This window comes from Carettochelys insculpta, chromosome 2 (assembly GCF_033958435.1).
Source record: "Carettochelys insculpta isolate YL-2023 chromosome 2, ASM3395843v1, whole genome shotgun sequence".
Lineage (NCBI taxonomy): Eukaryota > Metazoa > Chordata > Testudines > Carettochelyidae > Carettochelys > Carettochelys insculpta.
The window spans coordinates 131,051,125-131,076,646 of NC_134138.1; the positions used below are offsets into that span (position 1 = coordinate 131,051,125).

The 25,522-nt window shown below is 39.9% G+C and overlaps 1 protein-coding gene across 1 annotated transcript in view; it reads right to left on the minus strand.

Moving 5' to 3' along the window:
- The window catches only part of GMDS (GDP-mannose 4,6-dehydratase), a 582,288-nt gene that overhangs the window by 540,906 nt on the left and 15,860 nt on the right, over positions 1-25,522 (minus strand). The window lies entirely within an intron of this gene.

Below are 25,522 nucleotides of genomic sequence, written 5' to 3' on the forward strand. Positions count from 1 at the left end.
GGGGAAAATGTTAACGCAGACAGGTGTGTGAAAATGACCACACTGCATCTTTGAGATTAAGTATGAGGGATTCTCAGACATTGTAGAGCACTTGAAGTAGACACTCAACACAGCTGCTGCCATAAGAGGTGGAAAAAGGAGTTAGTAGGCAGCAGAATGAAATTCAAGTTTTTGCATGTACTAGTGTGGGAGTTTTTAGAGAGACTAAGAAGGATGGGGGAGAAGGCTTGACTTTGTGGTGGAAAGCTATAAAACCTGTTCAACAGAGAAAAGCCATCACTGTGTGTCATAAGTTTAAATAATTTTTCCAGAAGTTCTTCCTAGAGGTGGTCCATTAAAAAGTCTGGCACATTGGGGAACCATCTTAGTGCCCAGAGCTATTCTCATGTCCAGACAAAGCGTTTACTGTTAAGTACAAGGTTATAGGTGAGATCATAACAGAAGTTTGGGGTGGATATCTGAGCACTGTACATTGTAGGTATTTGAGGCATTCAGCAATGCAGATACGGTGAAGGATTTCAGCATACAGGGAGGTGACATCCATGGTAGGAAGGATGGTGTCCTGATGAACCCCACTCTGATGTAACTAGCCAGCTGACAACGTTTTGTATGTTAAAATTTACTTTAGATATCTCAACATGAGCTCTAAAGGAGCGCATGTGGCTCAGAGAGACATTGAAATATACAGGATTTAGGAAATTAGCAAATTTAGTAGCTCATCATCAGCTGTTGTACACATTTGATATCTATCTCAGTTTGAGATAGAAAGCACTTCGTCCTTGCTGGATCAGCCCACAGTTGACTGGCTGCACGGTACTTGTCTAGGTTAAGTATTGTGACCCAAAGTACGTTTACAGGCTGAACTCCTTATGAGGCATAGAACATGTGGGTGGGTAAAGCGCTTTCTTCCAAGGTTAGCTCAGCTGTTCATTGTGTAACTGTTGAATAATGCTGGTGCTCAGTCACTACCCGAACCATTCTTGAGCAAGGACACGATCACTGCCATTGACTCAGTTTGCCACAAAAATTCAAAGAATCCTCTGTTCTCCAGCATAGGCTACAGGAGTTTTACAAAATGGGGATTCTGTGCTACCATAAGTACACTGGCAAGGAGCCCACAATGACTGACTGTATCATAAAAGTCAAAAAATTCCAAGACCACCCCTTTGCAGAGGACAATAGCCACTAGACAAATATGGTCGGAAATTGCTTTAGAACACGACAGAATCCAGTAACAGCAAAAGCAATAGTCACTAACATGTAGACACTGAGAATACAAAGACATTTCAAAATATTGGCTGATTAGATAGTCTACCAAATGCTACTCGGTAGGAAGGTTAAGTAGACTGCCTGTTGTATCTGGGATTATTTTTTGAACTGATAACCCATGAATGGTAATCGAGATCTCTCAGCACCCTTCTGTGCAAAAAAAAAAAAATTAGATGCTGGAACCATTGCCTGAAAAACAGGGATAGCAGCAGGTCTGGATGAGATCTGAAATAATAAATGAAAATTCAGTCCACCTACCATTTCAAGAGTCATTTCTAAGCCCCATAAAACACATTCACTCACACTTGCACGTGACATTTTAAAATGGTTTGAACGACTGTTCTAGTGCTTTATTCCAGCTGTTGAACACTGCTTATCAAACAGGTTGGCTTTCAACTGGGATCAACAGTAAAATGGATAGCTTCTGAATTTGATTTTAATAAATTGAGATGTGGCACACTTTGAAAGCGTAACTTCATTGTTTTCAACTTGCATTTAGTCCTTAAGTATCACAGAATACTAGGACTGGAAGGGACCTCAGCTGGTCTAGTCCAGTCTCCTGCACTCAGAGCAGGACTGAGCAACATCTAGGTCATCCCTGAGAGACATTTAGCTAATCTCCAACAGTGGAGTTTCAACAATCTCCCTTGGCAATTTATTCCAGTGCTTAACCATCCTGACAGTTAGCAAACTTTCTGAAGTGTCAAATGTAAACCTCCCATGCTATTTAAGCCCATTGCTTCTTGTCTTATCAGAGGTTAAGAGTAATTTTTCTCCCTCCTCCTAACAACCTTTTTGGTACTTGAAAGCCATGATGTCCCCTTCTCAGTCCTCCCCTTTTCCAAACAAATCAAATTTTTTCAGATAATATTTTCTTGATCTTTAATCATTTTTTGCTGCTCTTCCTTAGATGTTCTCCAATTTCTCAACACCTTTCGTGAAATGGGTTGCTCAGAACTGGATACAATACTCCAGTTGAGGTCCAGTCCAGAGTACAGTGGAAAAATTCTTATGTCTTGCTTATGAGACTGCTATTAAATGCATCCCAGAATGATTTTTTGCAATGTTGTCACACCTTTGATTCATTTAGCTTGTGGTTCATTATGATTCCTTTCTGCAGTACTGCTTCCACACATCCTTCACTTCCCATTTTGTATGCGTGAAACTGATTGCTCTTTCCAAAGTGAAGTGCTTCGCATTTGTCCTTACGGAACTTCATCTTATTTACCACAGGCCTTTTCTTCAGTTTGTTCAGATTCTTTTCAATTAAAACTCATTTCTTCAAAGCACTTGCAACGCCCCCCCGCCCCCCCCCCCCATGGTATCATCCACATACTTCAAGATGTACTCTATGCCCCTTTCTAAATCCATGAAGAAATTGAATAGAACTTATCCAAAACTGATCATCTCTACTAAGTGAGCCAATTTGTCAATTGGCAGCTCTAGTCACTATTGAACATTTTACACTGAAAATACTTAAACAGTACAGCAGAGCCCTCAACTTACAAAGGTTGTGTCCCTGCACAACCCCTCGTAAGTCAAATTTCGCATTACCCAAGGAGACAGGAGACTGATCAGCACTGCTGCTGCTGCTGCTAACAGACAGCACTGCTGCACTGGGCAGTTTCCCAGCTCCTGTCAGTGGCAGCAGCCAAGAGAGTCAAGCTGCTGCGCCTGACAGGAGCTGCGAATCCTGACTCTCGCTGGCCCTCACAGGAGCGGGGAGGCTGCCGGGGAATTGTTCATCAGGGATGGCAAGAGAGTCAGGCTGCCACTCCTGACAGGAGCAGTTTCCCTACTCCTATTGGGGTGGCACAGGTACTCCTGTTAGTACAGGCAGCTGGGAGTCTGGCTCCTGTAAGCGGTGGGGTGCTTGTGCCTGGCTCCCCTACCCCTGCCACTCACAGGAGCCAGAAAATTGACCAGCACTACTGCCCTGGTTAGTTTCCAGACTCCCCTGAATGGTGGGCAGCCTGGAGCCAGGTGCCAAATGCCCACCACTCATGTGCGTTAACCCTAGATTCACGCAACTGGAGCCTGTGTATGTTGGGGTTCTACTATATGTTTACTACCTTTTCCCAGAGAAATTTTGCTATATCTTCTCTATCTTACACTGCAATCACCTCAACAGAATTTTATAAAAGCTAAAAACCCTAGAATAATTTATGGGAAGAGAGCAATACTCAAAGTTTTGTTCATTTTAAAGCACTAGCCAAGGATTATGAAAATGGGTCAATTTGCCATATTTAAAAAAAAGCTCCTAATAATGCAAAAGAGACATTAGTCCCATGAGATAAAGGTAAAAATATGGAATGTATAAGTCAAAGCAGTACCTCAGCTTTCCTCTTCTTTACCAAGTCAGTATCCTCACTGGTAGGTTATTACTTGTTCTCTTCAAAAGCTTTTCAAAATGTGTGTTTTTAAAAATGTGCAGAACTTAGCTTTAAAAATCTGATAATTTTGAAATGTTCATTCATGTTTGAATAAAAGGCTGTACAGCGTCACAGAAGCAGATGACTTAGGTTAAATAGAGTCATTAAAAATACAGTGAAGTATAATTACTTGTTGGCAGAGACAATCAACTGGAAACAGAAGAATAAGGTTTTGTTTAATAAAAAGGTGACCTGCTGCTGCAAACAGCCCTGAGATACAGTTCATTAAAATGTTCTTTTTTACAGGTTGAAATTACAGCCCAAATTATACTCCATTATTTGGCAAGTTAAAAAAAAATGGCATACTTGAAAATATTTTTCATGAACTGTAAAGATTTAATCTTTTGTGAATGATGTTTCATTGTATTAAAAAAAAAAATCTGTCACTATCCCCTTTAATATAAAGAGTCTCCACCCTTACAAGTGGAATTCTACTACAAAGGGCATCTTATTCTTCACCCCACTACTCAGACAACTCAACTTCAACAGCCTCCCCAACTTTTTCCTCCACTTTTACTATGACTCTGACATTCTTTGTTAAAGAACAGTACAGCCAACCACATTCCTTTAAACCATTTGCAACTGGAATAACAGAATTGGTAGAAAAAGCAGTCAAGTAGCACTTTAAAGGCTAGCAAAATAGTTTATTAGGTGAGCTTTCGTGAGACAGACCCACTTCTTCAGCCCATAGCCAGACCAGAACAGACTCAATATTTAAGACACAGAGAACCAAAAACAGTAAGCAAGGAGGACAAATCAGAAAAAGATAATCAAGGTGAGCAAATCAGAGAGTGGTGGGGTGGAGGGGTGGGGGAAGATCAAGAATTAGATTGAGCCAAGTATGCAGACGAGCCCCTATAGTGACTCGGAAAGTTCCCATCACGATTTAAACCATGTGTTAATGTGCCGAATTTGAATATAAAAGCCAGCTCGTCCACTTCTCTTTCTAAAACGGTGCGATAATTTCTCTTCGGTAACACACATACCTTGGAGGTCATTGACAGAATGCCCCATTCCATTAAAATGTTGACTAACTGGTTTGTGGATCTGGAGTGTTCCGATGTCTGTTTTGTGCCCGTTGACCCTTTGTCTAAGGGAGTTAGAAGTCTGTCCAATATACAAAGCATCTGGGCATTGTTGGCACATGATGGCATATATGATGTTATTAGAGGAGCATGAGAAAGTGCCCGTGATTCTGTGAGTAACCTGGTTAGGTCCAGTGATGGTATTTCCAGAGAAGATATGTGGACAAAGCTGGCAGCGGGCTCTGTTGCAGGGAAAGGTTCCAGGACTGGTGTTCCTGGGATATAGACTGTGGCTGTTAGTGATGATCCTCATGAGGTTGGGAGGTTGTCTGTAGCAGAGAACAGGCATGTCACCCAGGGCCTTCTGGAGTGTAGCATCCTGATTAAGAATAGGTTGTAGGTCTTTAATAATTCATTGCAGTGGTCTGAGTTGGGGGCTGCAGGTGATGACCAGTGGTCTTCTGTTCTTGGCTTTTTTGGGCCCATCTTGGAGTAGCTGGTCTTTGGGTATGCGTCTGGCCCTGTCGATTTGTTTTTTTACTTCTCCTGGGGGGTAATTCAGGTTTGTGAATATTTGGTAAAGTTCTTGTAGTTTTTGGTCTCTGTCAGTTGGATCAGAGCAAATGCGATTGTACCTAAGAGCTTGACTGTAAACAATGGATCTAGTCACATGTGCAGGATGGAAACTAGAAGGGTGTAGATAAGTATAGCGATCAGTAGGTTTTCGGTACAGTGTGGTACTGATCAGGCCATCCTTGATTAGTACTGTAGTGTCCAGGAAATGTCTCTCTTGCATGTTGTAATCGAGGCACAAGTTGATGGTGGGGTGTAGATTGTTAAAGTCTCTGTGGAATTCTTCTAGAGCCTCTGTACCATGGGTCCAAATTACAAAGATGTGATCAGTGTATCTTAAGTAGAGGAGTGGTAATAGGGGACGAGAGCTGAGGAATCGTTGTTCCAGGTCAGCCATAAATATATTAGCATTTTGTGGGGCCATGCAGGATGCAGGTGCCCATAGCAGTTCCACTAATCTGGAGGTATAAATTGTCCCCAAAACGGAAATGATTGTGTGTGAGAACAAAGTTACAGTGGTCAGACACCAGATTGGCTGTGGTGGTATCAGGGATAGTGTTCCCGATTGCTTGTAATCCCTCTTTATGTGGAATATTAGTGTACAGAGCCTCTACATCCATTGTGGCAAGGATGGCATTATCAGGAACTTTTCCGATGTTTTGTAATTTCCTCAGGAAGTCGGTGGTATCTTGGATATAGCTGGGAGCGTTGGTGGCATAGGGTTTGAGGAGGGAGTCCACGTAACTGGACAGTCCTTACAGGACCCTTACCACCAGAAGTAATCAGGATGCTACACTCCAGAAGGCCCTGGGTGACATGCCTGTTCTCTGCTACAGACAACCTCCCAACCTCATGAGGATCCTTACTAACAGCCACAGTCTATACCCCAGGAACACCAGTCCTGGAACCTTTCCCTGCAACAGAGCCCGCTGCCAGCTTTGTCCACATACCTTCTCTGGAAATACCATCACTGGACCTAACCAGGTTACTCACAGAATCACAGGCACTTTCTCATGCTCCTCTACTAACATCACATATGCCATCATGTGCCAACAATGCCCAGATGCTTTGTATATTGGACAGACTTCTAACTCCCTTAGACAAAGGGTCAACGGGCACAAAACAGACATCGGAACACTCCAGATCCACAAACCAGTTAGTCAACATTTTAATGGAATGGGGCATTCTGTCAATGACCTCAAGGTATGTGTGTTACCGAAGAGAGATTATCGCACCGTTTTAGAAAGAGAAGTGGACGAGCTGGCTTTTATATTCAAATTCGGCACATTAACACATGGTTTAAATCGTGATGGGAACTCTCCGAGTCACTATAGGGGCTTGTCTGCATACTTGGCTCAATCTAATTCTTGATCTTCCCCCCCCAACCCCTCCACTCTCTGATTTGCTCACCTTGATTATCTTTTTCTGATTTGTCCTCCTTGCTTACTGTTTTTGGTTCTCTGTGTCTTAAATATTGAGTCTGTTCTGGTCTGGCTATGGGCTGAAGAAGTGGGTCTGTCCCACGAAAGCTCACCTAATAAACTATTTTGCTAGTCTTTAAAGTGCTAGTGTATAGACTACCACGGCTTGCTCTCTGTTAGAATTGGTAGAAGTTAGTGATCAGGATCCTAGACTAAATGGACTTACAAGTAAGTTGATTACATACTTGCAAAATATGTTTGCTTGTGCGCGTAATAAAGTATTCACTCTCCCTTTGTATTTTACTGCAGGAAATAAGATAAGATACCCTCATTAGAGCAAATGTCTTCCCTAACAGGAGAAGAGATTATAGAAAACCCTACAGTTCAGGTAAGGAGATTTAATTTTTCTAATTTACCCTCTCCTCAGTCCCCAGTGCTTCCACATACATAGTAACCAGATATGAACTGACAGACTATGAAAAGATTGAAGTTTAGATGAGACATGCAAAAAGACTAAAAAAGGATTTTAAGTCTACATTGAACTTAAATTATTTTTAAAGCCCATACAACCAAGCACAACACTGGCCAAAAAAGAACAGTAAATCCTTTAATCTGGCCTCTGATGACCCAGATATCCTGATGGTCCAGCATCTTGCAAAAATAGTCCGATTTATGAAGATAATCTGGCAAAAATTTGATGGTCCAGCACACAAAAGTCCAAGATACATGTACCTCCAAATTCCCATAAAGTGGGGGGTTTGGGGTCCAGTGGTAGAGTTGAGCCTGGTGTGCAAAGGTGGTGAAGCTGACCAAAAAAAAAGGATGAAGACTATCTCCTCAAGAAGTTCCTCTGCAGACTAATTTCAGCTCCTTTGTTTAGGAAAAAGCAAGTATAGCTCTTTACTAGACAGGGCCTCTAAATCACACTTGCTCTTATAGCTAAAATAATTGTTATAGGGAAAATAACTTGATGAATCATAAGGCTAGTGTTTTACAGAGGCTGCAAAACAAGGACATGATCAGGAGAGTGGATATTGGCTCCATTGAACAAAAAGGTTGGGGATTATGCAGTTACAAATCTGAAATATCTGGGAGATGAGATGATGACCAAGTGGTCGGGGTAGAGTGGGGATAGAGAAAGAAAAGCTAGAAATGAGCAGGGATAACTTTAGGGCCAGATGTCCACTTGACTGATATTCAGGCCTGTAAAAGAAAAAGAGTGGACTTTTTTTAAAATAGATTCCTGGATATGTTAATTGCTTACCTACATTTATCATACATGCCTGTCTTGATTTTAAGGAGAAGATCTGTACTTCCACACAACATGCATTTTTAGATTCCAGCATGTCAAACAGGACACCATGTATTATACTCAATAAATGACAGCTTCATTAGATTGCCTTCAAAAGGGAAAATGGGGAAGTCACTGAGACATGAGTCCCCCTAAATCTTGAGCTTCTTACAGAAGGACTGTAGTATACTCCCAAAGTATTACATAAAAGCATCTGTATTCTACAGTTGCTTCTAAAATTAATTTTGCTCCATCATTCATCTTTAAGCATTTCTAGAACTGAATGTATTAAATTTATTTTACCCTCAGTCCAATGTTAAGTGTTTCAACACTGAAAATGGACCTTTGGGATGAAGAAAAAAGACACTGGAAACTGAATAATGCTTTATCGTGGACATTATTCAATCCATTCATAAATTTCACATCTCATTACAGTAAAAAAGCATACAACTTTAAAAAAAACTGAGAAGACAAGTCCTAATGCAACCTTCTTCTCCATGTGGAAATCTAAAGTAAGACTGTACACAGGCAACAGAATTTGTTAAGTTTGGCAGAGTCTTTTTCCTTGTAAGGTACAAAAATCAATTTTGATTGCTTTAAAAAAAAAAAAACATTAAGGCTTCGTCAGCAACATCAATGCTTCTGCTACAGAGATTGCTATCCATAGAGCTCCCATCATCACACTTAACTCCCACACATGGAATGTAATAGTCAATTGTTTTTATAAACAGCTAAGTGGTAAGGTTCAAATTTCTCCTGGGAAATTAATTTAATGCCACAGTTCTTCAGCTATTCACACAATGTACAGTAATCCAGTGACATCAACAAACCTTAAAATCAGTTCTGTGATCAGATTTTTACAGATAAAAAGTTTTGAAAAATCAAATGCCTAGTGCTGATTGCTGCTTAGGTGCCTAAGGCCCAATCCTTAAATGGAAGCAAAGACATTTGAAAATGGTACTTAAACACCTAAGTTACTTTGACTTTGAAAATTTTACTAGTAGACATTTATTAGTGAAAGTGTACAACAGGATCTTAAGACCTCATGCTTTTTTATATGTAAAGTTTTCAGAACCATGAAGCAGAAATATCACACTGCATGTCCTGTTTTTTACTCACAGGATACATATATTTTCAACATATTATAATCAGTGCTAGTCTATACAAGTGTAACTTGTTTGTTATTTTTAACAAAGTTAGCCTACAAGCATGCAGACTGTTCATTCAATCACTGCCATTCACTAAGATAAAATCCTACAGGTTTCCACGTCTACAACTGTAGTCATTACAAGTATTACATTCAAACCGAATGCCAACAGTTTTTGATTGTGCCATCAGAGCCATGAACTGATGACAATTTGAAAAAAATAAATAAAATCAGATTTCCACAAGGATTAGCAGAATTTCCAGGTGACAGCGCTTCTGATTTTGAAGTTCATTTTTACACTGTGTACTCCATAAAGGTTCACTTTATATAGATCTACTGATAGTAAATACCAATCCAGGAAAATAATGCTTTACCTTTATTTCACCTTTAGTGCCTCTCCCCCACCATTCACCCCTTTTCTTTTACAACGAGCATACCTCTGAGGAAGAAAACTCCATAGACAGCTGGGATTGTGATGACCAGGAAAACCACATGACATACCTTCCTGTTCCTTGAAACATCTAGATACACTCGTGTGTAGTATTGGGGAAGAACTGGTGATCGTGATACGTAGGTACCAAAGATACAGGGAAAGGTTGGAGATTGCTGGCAACCATATTTAGGCTGCTATGTAAGAGACTGAAGTCCAAGACCTCAGTGGTAGCATTCTCTGAACATTTCTAGTTACGTATGAAGGGATAGTTAGAAAGGCAGAATTGCAGGGCCACTATTGGAGACAAGGCATGGGGCTAGATGGACTCTGGTCTGACCAAGTATGGCTATTTTTAAGTTAAAAAACATCTCATGTTCTAAAATCACTTGAAACACTAATGGGAAAAAGGGGACAAAACCTGTTATATTCCCCTTCTCGACTGTAATCAGGAGGATGCTAACTGGTTTTTGCAATATCCATTGCTGTGACCCATTTTATAAAATCTGACCCAACACTGCGTGCCACATGCAACAAAAAATCCCACCTCCAGTGACAGTTTTGCAAAAGACTTTCAGGGGTAAAATTTATTTCTTTCATATTCAATTTTTCCCTTAAAAAAAATCCCTCAAATATTGTTATAATTGTAGGTGAGCTGAAAAGCTAAGTGAATTTGCAGGTCTAATCTTTCAGTAGCTTGAAATTCCCCATTTTTAGAATTCTATTACTTCTGAGGTGTCCTGGCAGTCCCAGGGATTCTGATGAATTGTAGCATTTATGAACATGGGAGTTCATACCCCCACCTCCACACACAGCATCAATAACTGCTAACTGCAGTGCTAAAAAGGAGGTCTGACCTAAAAAGTTTGCTCACCCCGACTTAGGCTATCATTTACAGCAACATTTCAGTTGTTGTTCCTAAGTAATTTTGTTGCAACTCTTTTCCATATGTACTAGATACAAAACTGTCCCCCTCGGGACTCATTTCACTACCTTGCAAAGCAATGTACGGAAACTTGAATCCTTGTAATTAGCTTACAAATGTTTTCTTTTGGCATAGGTGGCATATAGTGCCATCAGTATTTAAGGTTGCCTGCCATGTTCCAAAGCAAATACCCTGTTTCCAGCTGCAAAATAAAACTTTGCTGAACTTTAATCATTAAGGCTGAAATTTTCTTCACTACATTTGACTTGGGATGAATTTTGGGAGGCGAAGGAAAGAGAGTTCTGAACAATTTTTACTGCTATTTCTAAGAATGAAGTTGGGGGAAAACATTTTTACCCTAGTGTTGAAAAAAAAAAAAAAAAAAATCCTTTATTGCCCTTTTGTTGAGAAGCTCTAGCGAAGTCTAGCACCTTCATGGGCCATGCTTGGGTATGAACCAGGGTTGCAACATGTCTGGGGCAAGCCCTAATTGCAGCTGGGAACAAGACCCCCTAGCACAAGATAAACTCTTGCGGGACTTCAGCTACCACACTAAAAACAGCAATGTGGATGGACATTGTGGCTAGGGCTGCCAGGCACGGATTTTTCCAAACAAACAAACACTGAACTAAGGCAAGACATTTGGCACAGTGGATGTTTGCTACATCTATTTATATTTGAAAAGTGCTAACTTTGCAGACAGGGGCTATTGCATACTTAGGACTGGGCTGGGGAGAGATACGCTACGCAATCTCCCCCTCCAGCTTGAGCCGAGAGTCACTCATGCTTTTAGATCAAGGAGGTTCTCAGTTTAGTCCATACCTCGTCAGTCAAGGCGAGGGCCATCACACACGTCCATGGAGAGCAGGCTTATAAAGAAGTTTGGAGTTGATAAAAGCCAAGTTGAGCTTAAAATTGATGTAAATTAACCTTGGATGATAAATTAGACCATTAGGATATAAGTTTTGCATTTTCAACTTTGCTTAAAAAAATTAAAAGCTGTCATGAAAGAAAATCAGCGAGTCTTGTGTAATCAACTGATTTCCGCAGCAGAGACTATAAAAATCATATGAATTTGCAACACCAAGCTTGCGTATGTAACCAGGCATTACTGCTCTTATTCTCTCAACTTTCCTACTGCTACACGCAAATGAGTTGCATCTTGATTGCCAAACAGGGGACTTAATTAAAAAAGAAAAATGGGCTTCTGCCTGACCTCAGTGGCCCATCTACATAAATTGAATTTCAGGCCCAAAGACTTGGCTTGTAAGCTTTTTTACATGAAACAGTCTATGCCTACTACATGGCACAATGAAGCATCTATCCTAAGTTCTACTGTAATAAGCAAAGAGTAACCAGTAAGTAATTTGATCAAGTGCCTCAAAACTGAAAGTTAATCTGAGTCCACAATCTTAAAAATAAGTTGCAATTTAAGTCTAGAAATAGGCCTGCTAATGATCTGGGACCTCTTTTCTAAAGATAAAGACAGTGTTCCATTTTTAAATCTAAGGTACAGCCAACAGATACTAAAAAGAAATATCTTCCTCACTTCACTTTTTAGGAGGAATACCTTGATTAGTTCATAGTGTAAGTCAGCGGTGCTCCGATACAGCACAACTGCCCCATAAAAATATGGGGACAGAAAGATACAGATGAAATGAAACGGAAAGCATATTTGCATTTCTATTATGACATGGGCATATGTACACAATCACTTTTGTATGACAGGAGCAACTACATACCACCACACCTGTGCATTATTCTCATAGGGAGCAGCTTTAAGAATGCATATGGTAATGTATTTAGCTCACTTAACAGTCCTGGTTCTATGAACTTCAAATGCAGTATTCAGAAAGAGTAAGTCGAAAGAAAAACGTATTTGCTCTCTTCTGCAATATGAAAAATAGCACCTAAATGTAGCATCACTGCCAACTACACCAACTATTCAAATATACAAGTTTTCAAGTAAAATACTTCCAGCTGAACCTGAGAAAGAGTTCTCTGTAATGCATATTTTTTTTGAAGAGTTCTTATAAAGGTTACATGGGACATTTCTTTTAAGTTTTAGCAGCTCAACTGAGCACTTTTAATACGCTTTGGATTACAAGTTTTTAAAAGCTTATTGTGAAATACCAGCATACTATACATCAACTTGATATATAAAAAGAGCCAGGTATATAAAAGGAAAGCATTCACAACATAACCACAGTGATGCTCTATCCATGTTACCAATACAAAGCTTAGATGCACTTTGTTAACCTCTGCCATTTTCTTAATTACTTACACACACACTTAAGGAGTGTGGGGAAAAGACAACCTTCAAAAGAAAGTCAGGCATGAAATAGAATACAAATATCAGCCTAAAATACCAAAACAGCAGTCACACAAAACTCAAAACAGAGGACCTACTGTACTACATCTAATAGAACCCGGGGTTTTCCTTTAGAGTAAGCCAATAACCGGAACTCAGTTATAAATGTCCTGGTTTCCAACTAGTACAGCAGACTCAACCGCTCAACCTAATAAGGCAGGGGCACACAGCTGGCAGACAAGTCCACAAGGAAAGGACAGTAACTTTTTAAAGAGCAAAACTGTTGAATTGTTCCTTCAAATATTCAGTTACATTAAATACCTTTCTCCAGTTAATTATCTTAATATTCAGTATTTCCTTGCACTAACAGCCTGGTGGAAGTTACTGTATAGCATGGAACTGTTTGGCAGTTTTTGACAGGTAATAAACTGTTTTATTAAAAATTTCTATACTAAATGCCAGAAGAGACTTTTCATAAATCCTCAAAGTGATCTCTTCAGTACCCCAACTTCTCAGTCTTAGTTTCTAAAGCCTCAACCACAATTACATCAGTTCCTTACTCTTTTGAAAAGGCAAAGTATATATTTAAAACACTGTTAGCAATGTCCACATGTATACAGTTTCATATCTAGCAAACTATGGTGTATGTCAGGGGTGAGGAGAAGCTATGTATACATGCAAGATTTGCTTTAAGAATAATACTTCCACAAGAAAACTACCTGAAGAAAAAAAAAAACACTTAGTAGGGCTGCAACTATTTAAATTGTTGTCAGTCTTAAGTTGAGGTCCAAATGAACAGAATCTCAGCTTTACTGAGAGGTCAGTCTTGCACTTTCATCAAAAAGCAGCCTAAGAAAAGGTCTTTAGTGTTTCTGTGAACTAGCTCTTAATGTTAAATTTTAAAATATTAACTTTCAGCGATAAGAGACCTCAAGCTGAAACTAGAACAGTACTCATTTAAACATACGATTACTAATATTGCCAACTTAAAAAAAAAACAAAACACCCTGAGTGTTTCAAGAATAAGCAAAATATCCAAATTCACAACTCACTTTTTATAGATAATAAATGAAAGCTAAATCCTCTCGTCCTCTTTCCAACAAAATTACCAACAAATGCTCTCACTGAAGTCAATGGATCTTTGGCAACAACACAAATGACATCCTAGTGATTTCAGTGTGTGTGTGTGTGTGTGTGTGTGTGTGTGTGTGTGTGTGTGTGTGTGTGTGTGTGTACACACAGAGTATACATCTCTCTCTCTCTTGAGCCGTGTCTACATGTGCACGCTACTTCAAAGTAGCGGCACTAACTTCAAAATAGCGCCCGTCACGGCTACACGTGTTGGGCGCTATTTCGATGTTAACATCGACGTTAAGTGGCGAGACGTCAAAGCCGCTAACCCCATGAGGGGATAGGAATAGCGCCCTACTTCGATGTTCAACTTCGAAGTAGGGACCGTGTAGTCGTTGCGCAACCCGCAACATCGAAATTGCGGGTTCCGCCATGGTGGCCATCAGCTGAGGGGTTGAGAGACGCTCTCTTTCCAGCCACTGTGGGGCTCTATGGTCACCGTGGGCAGCAGCCCTTAGCCCAGGGCTTCTGGCTGCTGCTACTGCAGCTGGGGATCCATGCTGCATGCACAGGGTCTGCAACCAGTTGTCGGCTGTGTGGATCTTGTGTTGTTTAGTGCAACTGTGTCTGGGAGGGGCCCTTTAAGGGAGCGGCTTGCTGTTGAGTCCGCCCTGTGACCCTGTCTGCAGCTGTGCCTGGCACCCTTATTTCGATGTGTGCTACTGTGGCATGTAGACGTTCCCTCACAGCGCCTATTTCGATGTGGTGCTGCGCAACGTCGATGTTGAACGTCGACGTTGCCAGCCCTGGAGGACGTGTAGACGTTATTCATCGAAATAGCCTATTTCAATGTAGCGTTCACGTGTAGACGTAGCCTCACACACACACGGCTTGTCTACAGTTGCCCCCTCCTTTGAAGGGGCATGTAAACTAGCCAGATCAGGGAAGAGCAATGGGTTACTGTACTGCATATGCAGCACCTCATGAGCCTGATTCCTGCCACGCAAACTTCAAAGTCAGTAACTCTGAAGTGCCAGCAAGCTGTGCAGCTGTGGGCACTTCGAAGTACCAGCGCAATTTCAACATGCCCCTACTCCCAAAATGTTTTGGGAGTAAGTGCACTTGGAAGTGTGCGTGGCAGCAGTTAGGCTAATGAGGTGCTGCATATGCAGTGCAGCACCTCATTGCTATTCCCCCATCTGGCTCGTTCACATGCCCCCTTTGAAGGAGGGAGCTACTGTAGACAAGCCCACAGTGACCCAAAATTCCAGGCTCCCCTTACACACAAGTTGCAGTCTAATCAGGAGCCATCTATACTGAATTGTGTAGTGATTTGCAGGTTGGCAGGGAGAGGGGTTCCATTTGTTTTTTTATTTCCATCAAACATTCAAAACTAAGTGGGAAGGAGAATTCAAAAGTAGTGTTCAAGATTAGAATTCAAGTTAGTGTTGCATATTTAACCAGTCTCAAAATAATCCATCAGTGGAACTGCTATGGGCACCCACATGGCCCCACAATATGCTAATATATTTATGGCTGATCTGGAGCAATGATTCCTCAGCTCTCGTCCTTTATTACCCCTCCTCTACTTACATTACATCGTTGACATCTTTATGATCTGGACCCATAGTATAGAGACTCTAGAAGAATTCCCCAGAGACTAAACAATCTGCACCCCACCACCAATTTATGCCTTGACTACTCCAGGCAAGAGATACACTTCCTGGACATTACAGTACAAATCAAAGATGGCCTGATCAATATCGCACTCTACTGGAAACCCACTGATCACTATACTTACCTACATGCTTCTAACTTCCATCCTGCACACACAACTAGATCCACTGTTTACGGTCAAGCCCTTCAGTACAATTGCATTTGCTCTGATCCTACTGACAGAGGCCAGAAACTACAAGATCTCTACCAAATGTTCATAAACCTGAACTACCCAACAGAAGTAAAAAAAAGCAAAATTGACAGGGCCAGACAATACCCATAGACCAGCTACTTCAAGATAGGCCCAAAAAGACACCAAACAACAGAACACCACTGGTCATTACCTACAGCCACCAACACAAACCACTGCAACACACCATTAAAGACCTGCAACCTATCCTTAAACAGGATACCACACTCCAGAAGGCCCTTGGTGGCAGGCTTGTTCTCTCCTGCAGACAACCTCCCAACCTTACGAGGATTCTCACCAGCAACCACAGGCTATACCATAATACCACCAATCCTGGAACTCTTCCTTGCAACAAGCCCCATTGCCAACTTTGTCCACATATCTATTCTGAAGATATCACTGGACCTAACCAGGTTACTCACAGAATTATGGGCACATTCTCATGTTCCTCAACTCACATCATATATGCCATCATGTGCCAACAATGCCCACATACCATGTACATAGGGAAAACAGTAAACACTCTTTGACAAAAAATAAATGGACACAAAACTGACAGGCTTGTGAATTAAGAGTTTTCTGATGTCTGACAGCACTTTAATGGAGTGGGCCATTCTGTTAAGGACCTCAAAGTCTGTGTTTTACTGACAAGGAACTTTAACAACCACTGGCAGAGAAGCAGATTTATATTCAAATTCAACATATTGCCATCGCGGTTCAAACCGTGTGTTAATTGCCTGGACCATTGCTTTATCTGACTCTACTTCCCCCTACCCCGCTCCTACCACCTCTGATTTGCCCACCTTGATTACACTTTTTCTGATTAGTCTACCTTGATAATTTGTTGTTCCCTGTGCCTTAAATATCAAGTCTGTTCTGGTAAGGCTTTGGTCTGAAGAAGTGGGTCTGTCCCATGAAAGTTCACCAACTAATAAATTATTTTGTTAGTCTCTAAAGTGCTTACTGGGCTTCCTTTTTGTTTTGATCAGTTAACCAAATACTGTCAGATATGATTAACTTTTTCAAACCACTAATTTATTGAGTTAGACATTAGGATCTCCAATAGGCTTAGCCTTAGAAATGTGCTTACGCCTGATTACAACAAGCAAGTTACCTTAAACAGAATGATGGGCTCTCTACAGAGATATAATGGCAACTCTTCCTAATTAGCATAGAATATTTCTTATCAATGGGGTTTAGCTAGGGAGTGAAAGGGCAGAATTATGAAAGGAGTTTTGTCCACAGGAGAAAGTAGAAGGACTATTTCCATTATTTGTGACAGTTAATGTTGGTTGTTGGATTTACTGGAGAGGTGGGGGAGGGGGAAGACCAAACCCTCCCTCCCCTGCTCACTTTTTGGACCTTTGTGTCTAGTCATCTTAGATTTCTAGACCTTCCAGGGCCAGGCCTGCATATTTTACACTTACTTATTGTGCTTCCAACAGTTAAGGATATTCATACAGTGTTTGTGCTAGAAGATTCCAGCCAACCAAGCAACTCAACTTTTAATTAGTCTACCTTTGTGACATCTCCCCTGCCCCCAACACGTAGTATTAACATGTAGCAATGAAAGATGAACATATTTAAGTGGGCTTGCTAATAGATGGTACCCTGGTGCAATCAAAAAAATTAGGACACCTATCTCAGAGCATTCTTCCTAGAATATATTACTGCGATCAAATAGATGGTCAACCCACATTATGTCACCAGCCAACTGAATCGCTTGAGAAGCCTTCAATTTCTGCTACTGGGACACCCCAGGCATTTGAACATACCAAATGTTTGTTCATACTATTGAAGCGTTTCAGGGCTGTTTGAGTCATCTGCTCAAGGTTTGATTAACTTTAACACATTATTCCTTTTACGGGACTAATGGTGTAGACTTGGTCTGCAGTTTGTCTATTTGGTTTATTTCGTAATTTCATCAGTGTTATTTGAAGATGAAATACTATTTCTATAACAGAAGTTTCCCTTTGTTCTTTTAATGACTTTGAAATTCTCAGCATAATCAAATACCTAGCATTTGCAAACATTATCTCTGGTGCCTTACATATGAAGTATTTCACTTGCTGATCCGTGGAATTGTTCTTAAACACACCTAGTAAGCATTGTTAACTGATTTACATGAGCGAGGTTTAATACCTCTTAAATCTAATCATTTAAACATCAGAAAACGCAATCTCCAGAGACACACTTAACAGAGATGCATAATAGTGAAAGGATTCTATCAATTTTAAAAATATTATGTATAGGCTGAGATAATTTGATTTTTCCCCCCTAAATAAATCAGTTTTTGAAAAAAAGTTGGTCTTAAGGTCTATGCAACTGTGAAAAATGAGAAAGTTATGGAGAGGGTAAAACTAAGCTATTGATAGTACATGCTGAGATTCATAACGATGAACCTTTATAACTATTACAATGCAAATTGTCAACATCATGTCAAAATATAAAGTAAATACAAGTTGAACCTCTCTAATCTGAATTCTCTCATCTGAGAGCATCCATAATCCAGAATGATTTTAGTTAACAGGATGATCACTTATCATGGACATGACCAAAGTTTCCCAAGTTTGTTTCCAGCCACTCAGTGTGTTGTGCTGTTATTCAGCTGTAATTTACCCCTAAATATCTTTTAAGAGCCCATAAGCAATATAAGTTTTGGCAATATGCTAGACCATATTGAACTCCCATGATCTGGTAAAGGTCATGTCCCAAGGGTGCTAGACAAGAGAAGTTCAACCTGTACCTTGCTTGAAAACTCAGTTTGATTTTAATGTTGTTCTTTGCTTGCCCATCTGTAAATGCTGATTTTCACTAATCAAACTATTTGGATTTGTGTGCACATATGGATCTGTAGATATTGTGATCCAACTTTTACCAACAAAAAACCTAATTCATCCAACCCTATAATTGTACTGCAGTAACAGCACTTTGACTTAATATGCTATAAATTTAACCACTGTACACTGTAGGAAGCAGTGATTTTGGAACACAGCAGGATGAATTTAATTATGTGACAAACATTTTAATCAGTGGCAGTTTATACAACTAAAGCAATACCCTGAACTTTTTTTTTTTTAAATGGCTAATTTGCTTTTTAAAAGTCCACAAGCTATTGTCAGGCAGTCAACCAATCCCAGAGTGCTAAGTTAACCTTGAAGATGACCACAGATGAGTCTGATATGTAGAAGAACTGAGCATGCACCAGCTGCAACTGAAGTTAACAGCAGTAGTGCTTTGAACTTATCTAATACTACATTAATCTAAACTAGTCAGGTCCTAGGTTTCCTCACACTGGGCACCCAAAGCTAGCGGTAACCAACGCCCAATTTATGAAATAGGGGTAATATCCTTCTCCTCAGATGTTCACATGATAAATTCACTGTAGTTTCAGGATGCTTTACACAGTAGTGATAAGCAACACAGTATGCAAGAGTGCACATGGACACCACTAATTCAGTCTTCGGATCAGGGCTGGAGTAGTAAAAGATATGGGGCCACAGGATGAACTATGAGAAAAATCCATTTCAATCAGCACTTTCTAATATGGATGCTAATGAGGTAGCATGTCAAGGAAGACCACATGGGTTTGTATGATTAAAGCTCTTCATAATTCATTGGGACTTAACCGATATTAACCGTAATTCTTGCAGTTCCTAACTTTTGAGTGGCTGACTTTGTAAACTGAGTGATCTTTTAAGGTTATCCAAGCAAAATGACAAAACACCTTATGTCCCAGACTTCTCCCACTTAAGCTAATATTGTAACTGCTAGAAATAATAGGCTGCCATGCTATTACATACAAAATTTTCCCATATGTTTGCTGACAGCAAATAAATCTTTCATTCCAAGATCTGGAGAGGAGTGGTATCTCCAGATCACAAGACCTTGGTTCGAGGCTTGATCTATCCCTGGACACATACTCTCTGGGCACCCCCTCTCCCAACTATACCCCATCATGTTTTTTCTTAAATATATTTTTTCACCTCCCTGACTTTTTGAACTAGGTAGGAAAGTCTCCTTCATATTGTTCATTTTGTATCACTGTGGGCCTGGGATTTTGGTCCCCCTCAAAAATTACCATGCAGTCTGGCCCAAACAGCACAACTCGAAGGATATACTCACAAAAGCAGCAATTTAGGATTACTGCAGGTATGGATTAAGGCATTGGATGGAATCCAGCCAAGAAGGAGGAGAAGTTTACACAAATACGCCTGGGTGCTGTCTAATCCTTTTGCACAAGCATCAAATTCATCCCTTTTTTTAAAAAAGGGACAGAAGAACTCAATTGTGTGACTGTTACACTGACAAAAGGAAGGACTGCAGCATATGGATGTCAGGGGAGAGGTTGTCAGTTACCACTAAAGTAGAGTGGCTAACTCCTGAAGGTATATTTTGAAACAGGATACCAACTTATTCAAGTGGCCAATGCAAAAAAATTAGTACATTGAAAATATTTAGTGACTAATTGCCAAAATTCCCCCAAAGAAAATCAGAAAAGGTATTACCTCCTGGTAAAAAACCAGCACCCTCTAAAAGTTTTAGTTCTTTAATGCAGTAATTCCATAAATTCCACCACACAAAAAGGTATTGTGTAAATCTAGATAAGACTAAATCTTCATAAACAGTTAAATAAAAAATTAAAAAAAAGTGGCTCACAATGTCTTTTTCAAGCATAAGAAAAGCTTGACTTTGGGAATCAACTGGCAACTCTTCCAAATCCCAGCACTGGGATACATCTATCTTAACTATTGTTTTATTATTTAACAGCATCACTATGGATCACTCCAGCTGTGACAGTGAGACAGTGTTTAGAAAGACACATACTTCATAATTCCATATGGTCATCTGGACAACAGCCCACTGAAGAGGTTTTTCTCTTCCCACTCACACAGAGAAACTAAAAAGCTGAGATCACGTTAAAAATCAGCCTACCCTCAAAGCTGGTAACAAGCAGCCATTTACATCTATGACTGACAAAATATTTCCTGGGGGTTGAGGGAGGAGAAAGGGGAAAAAATATGTATATCAAGGAAGAGATTGTTGCCAGGTATCTAGAGGGAGTGTATGGTACAGAACAAAAATCGGTTATACTGTAACTGAACAAGAATATAGAACCTTGGTAAAAGAGTAAGAAAGATGGCATCAGACCTAATTAAACATATTGGGCACACAAAGCTTTTTATGGCTGCATTAAGTTGCAAACATATAGCAATTACCACCCATAATAACTTGGCAATTATGTTGTTAGTCTGATTCATTTCCTTCAAGAGCGTGGGTGTCCAAATGCCTAAAGAAAGTGCTTCACAGCAGTTTGTTGTAAGCCAAAGTAGCATGGACAACTGCTATTTTCGCAAGTTTATTCATCTAAAGTCTTCTATTTTCAAATCAGTGTGCACGCCCACACACAGCAGTGATGTTACACAGGTTAATTCACTTTTAATTTTTAAGGATAGAAGGTGATTGAGAATTTTCACAATAGTTGTATTATTGTGAACAAAGAAACCCTGAAATTGATGTATTAGCAGGGTTCAGAAAAGATTGCATCATAAAGCAGATATTGGCACTAAGACTGATATTGGAGAAAGCTTAACAAAGAACAAAAGTGTATACACTTGCTTCGTTGATTTTCAAAAAGACATTTGACATTATAGACCAGAAAGTGACTTGGACGGTGTTGGCATCATACAGAGTGGATAGCAGACTCATACGGTTGTTGAAAGATATCAATGACAATGCGGAGGCAGCAGTGAGGACATGCAGGGAGTTGGGAATTTGGTTTAAAACAAGTAGAGGTATGAGACAAGGAGATCCAATAATCGCCAAGTGTCTTCATCGCACATCTGGAGAGAGCGCAATGGACAAGATCAAGGAAGAGGCAGAAGGGATATCTGTGCACAGGGAAAGAACTAACAACTTGAGGTTCGCAGATGATATAGTTATCATTGAGGAAGATGAGGAGAAGCTAGTGAAAACGGTGAGGGTGTGAAACAAAGGGAAGCAGTACACACTGATTATGAACATCGATAAAACAAAAACAATGGTATTTGGAGATAAGGAAATAGGAGGGAAGATCAGTGTGGATGGTATTGAACTAGAAAATGTAGAGAAGTTCACATAGCTGGGCAGCAACATAACGTACGATCTAGACTGTAAGAAGGAAATAGCAACTAGAATAGCAAAAGCAAGAGCGAGTTTGAAGGCGATGGATAAGATCTGGAAAAGCAAAGCAATCAAGCTTAAGAACGAAGCTGGGCATCTTGAAAACGTGTGTATTCAGCAGCATGTTGTACAGATGTGAGACATGGGTGATAACGAAAGATTCGAAAAGAAGAATATTGGCGTTCGAAAGGAGTTGTTATAGAAAGATTCTGAGAATAGGATGGATGCAGAAGGTCACCAATGAGGAATTATATAGGAAGATACAGCTGAAAGAGAACCTGCTGCAGAAGGTTATAGAACGGAAACTATTTGGACATATTTGCAGAATGAACGACAAACGAAAAATCAAGGCCCTAGTACTCGACATAATAGATGTTTTGAATAGGAGAGGCAGGCCCCACAGAGAATGGATAGATGATGTAGTAGATTGGCTTGGTTTCTGTAGACTAGCTCTGCACCAAAGCCATTCCATACTGGATAGGGAAAGATGGAAGGAAATAGTGAGAGAGGCATCAGACACCAACGGGCGGTGAGCCCACAGTTATTGATTATGACGATGACGACGACAACTACGCTATTCTGGAAAAGGAAGTAGTTTTATTTGGCTCATCAATGCTGTGTAATGAAAGCTTTTGGCTACAAGTATTTTCTGCCATAAGACAGACATTTACTACTGTTGTCTTTTGTAAGAAGTATGTACGTATTTTAGCTTGTCAGTCAACATGGTATCATTTACTTCACAGACTAGGATTGTCTTTTACATCTAGGTGGACTTGCTTAATGAGTCCTACTTTAATTATTAAGTTTATGGAACCAAAACTGCAGAGAACAAGGGTAGGTAGGCTTGGAGGTCATAAGGAATATTCACATTATGTTAATGCAAACACAGACAACTGCTTCACATCAGAACTCTGACAGTAAAAAACAGAAAACACAAGGATTAAAATAAAAAACTGTGGAAAGATAGGAGGATAGATTTTTGGCTTTACAGACTAGTAAAGCAAAAATCAATCTAATAATCTACTTTTAAATAAATGAGAGGACAGGGCTTTTTAAGAGGCATTCTTGTAGAATCAAATGTAATTTCCTCTGAGATCCAAGTATTTTTAAACTCGTTTTGAACACTGATCTTCCAGGTACACCAGTCAGCCAACAGCATTCAAAACAGAGTATGGTGTTCGTGTTTTCACCAGTATTTACAATATAGCTTTTTCTGTAGAAAGGATGGAATCTGTATTAGCTGGACTCGAGAACAGCACCAATGTTAGGACCAGAAGCTAGGGTTACCAAATTTTTAACTCACTTGTCCTCTGCCCCACCTCTTTGCTGAAGCCCCATCACCATTCACACCATCCTCATCCCTCATAGCGTCCTTCCCCCACCCTCGATCACTTGCTGAAGTTCACCAGTCTGGGGCAGGAGGTAGAGTACAAGAGAGGATGCAGTATGAATTCCAAATCCAAATCTCTTTGTACTAATTCTGCACTACCTGTTTCCACAGCAGTCCAAAATGAGAGTTTTAACTTGCACCAAGATAAAAGGTTTTTTGCTTTTTCTTCCTGTTTTTGATTTTCAAAGCCATTCCTAGAAGTGGTCCTATGGAATCTGTCAACCCTACATTTTTCTTTGGCTCTCAAATTAACTTTTTCTAGTAGACAGGAGAGCTCTACACATTGGAGCGTTAGAGCGTTAATCCTTTTGTACCCAAGAGAGAGTCAATGTATCAATCTCCAATGACTTTAATGGGGTTAGAAACTGTAGCAATAGAAGTGAATACTGATGTTTTGGTTCTCACTATTCCAGAAGAGGGTGGGTTACTCCTCAGAGAGCTTAGAGAAACATTAACTAAGTTACTCCATACTGACACTATGCACTAAGTTGTTTCATTGATTTCCTAATGCTGTTGCCCATCATGGGACTCTGCAGAAGCAAAAGGAAGCACGTTTCACTCAAATGCTGGCTTGATAGGCTTTAAGCAGAACAGATGATAGGTGTGGCTACGTAACAGCAACATGAACTGACGTCTATTCCAGGAAGTTCCTGTAGCTGGGCTTGTTCTAAGCTCATGTTGACTTTAGTGGCGTGAGGAGGGAGAGGAGAAACAGGAAAAAGGTAGAAAAGTCTCTACTTCAAATGACTGAGTAAATTCTTGAAGGGGTAACACTGTTGATAGTACTGCCAGCTGGGAAACAGTGACAGCCAAATGCAGGTGGTGAAATACTACATTAAGCAGAGAAATGGCTATTATCAAGGAGACCAAGTTTAGAAACAAACATGGTCATAACAGGCAGCTAGTTTCTTCTACCTTTCCTCACCACAGCCCCCTACTTGCCCTAAAATTAAAAGCAAGAATAACTTTCAAAGACTTACTGCAAACAGACACCTGTGAGGCAACATTTATGAACACTGCAAGTGAAACTGTCATTCAATAATAACAGAAATGCTGCTTTGAACACTATGATTTCAGGCTGCAGTTCTGTTCTACTTTCAGGGAAGAAACACCCATCTTAAAAAAAAAAAGTTTTAATTAGAACCACATACATTAGACCTATGCCCATAGGAAACACTTCTGTGTTTTATCCAATATAAAAATCAACCATATTTCACATAAATTTATGAATGGATAATAGACGTGACTCAATATCTCAAACCTCACTTGAAGAGCACACAGTCCTGTTCAGGTAAATACTGCAGAAAAGGGGCTAAACATGCTACGGATACTATGGCAACAAAATTGTGCATCACTACATATTATAAAATATATTGTTTAAGCATGTAATAGAGCCATATATAAAAGGCCACATTACTTTATTGATGTCATTGGTATGCACACACATTAGCTCTTCTAAACTTGGTTAATGTGTGCTCAAACATTAACAGATTTAAAGATATTTCGCCTAGTGAATATTTGATGTTAGTGATCTGTAATTCTCCAATTAAGCAAAGGTCTTCTTCTATAGGAAGAAAGTATCAATGATTAACTAGCCACACTTATGTATGAAAGGAGATGCACTCTTTAAACTGATCTTGGGGCAGCAAGTACCCCAAAAGTGTGAGAAATTCAATTCTTAAATGAAACATAAAGGCAGTCCTACATCACTTTAAAGACTAACAAAATAATTCTTTAAGTGATGAGTTTTCAATCGGACAGACACAGGTCCTCACATCTGAAAGATTCTAATAAAAGTAAACTGACCCAACGAGAATTTAACAGAAAGCTAGAAGAAGAAAATATTGTCGGTTTTCATTTCATTTCATTTTAATTCCATCTTTCTGTTAAGCTCTTGTTGAATCGGTTTACCTTTATCAGAATTTTCCAGATCTGAAGATGCGGGTCTCACCTATGAAAGCTCATCACCTAATAAATTATTTTGTTAGTTTTTAAAGTGCTACAGGACTGCTTTTTTGTTTTGTGAAGATGCAGACTAACATGGCTACTTCTCTGTGAATCAAACATGTTAGGAATATATACTTTTGGGAGATCCTTCACTGAAAAGTATATGTGAAAAGGGGGCATAAAACCATACTACCATCTGGAACGCAGAATAGCTTTTTTCCT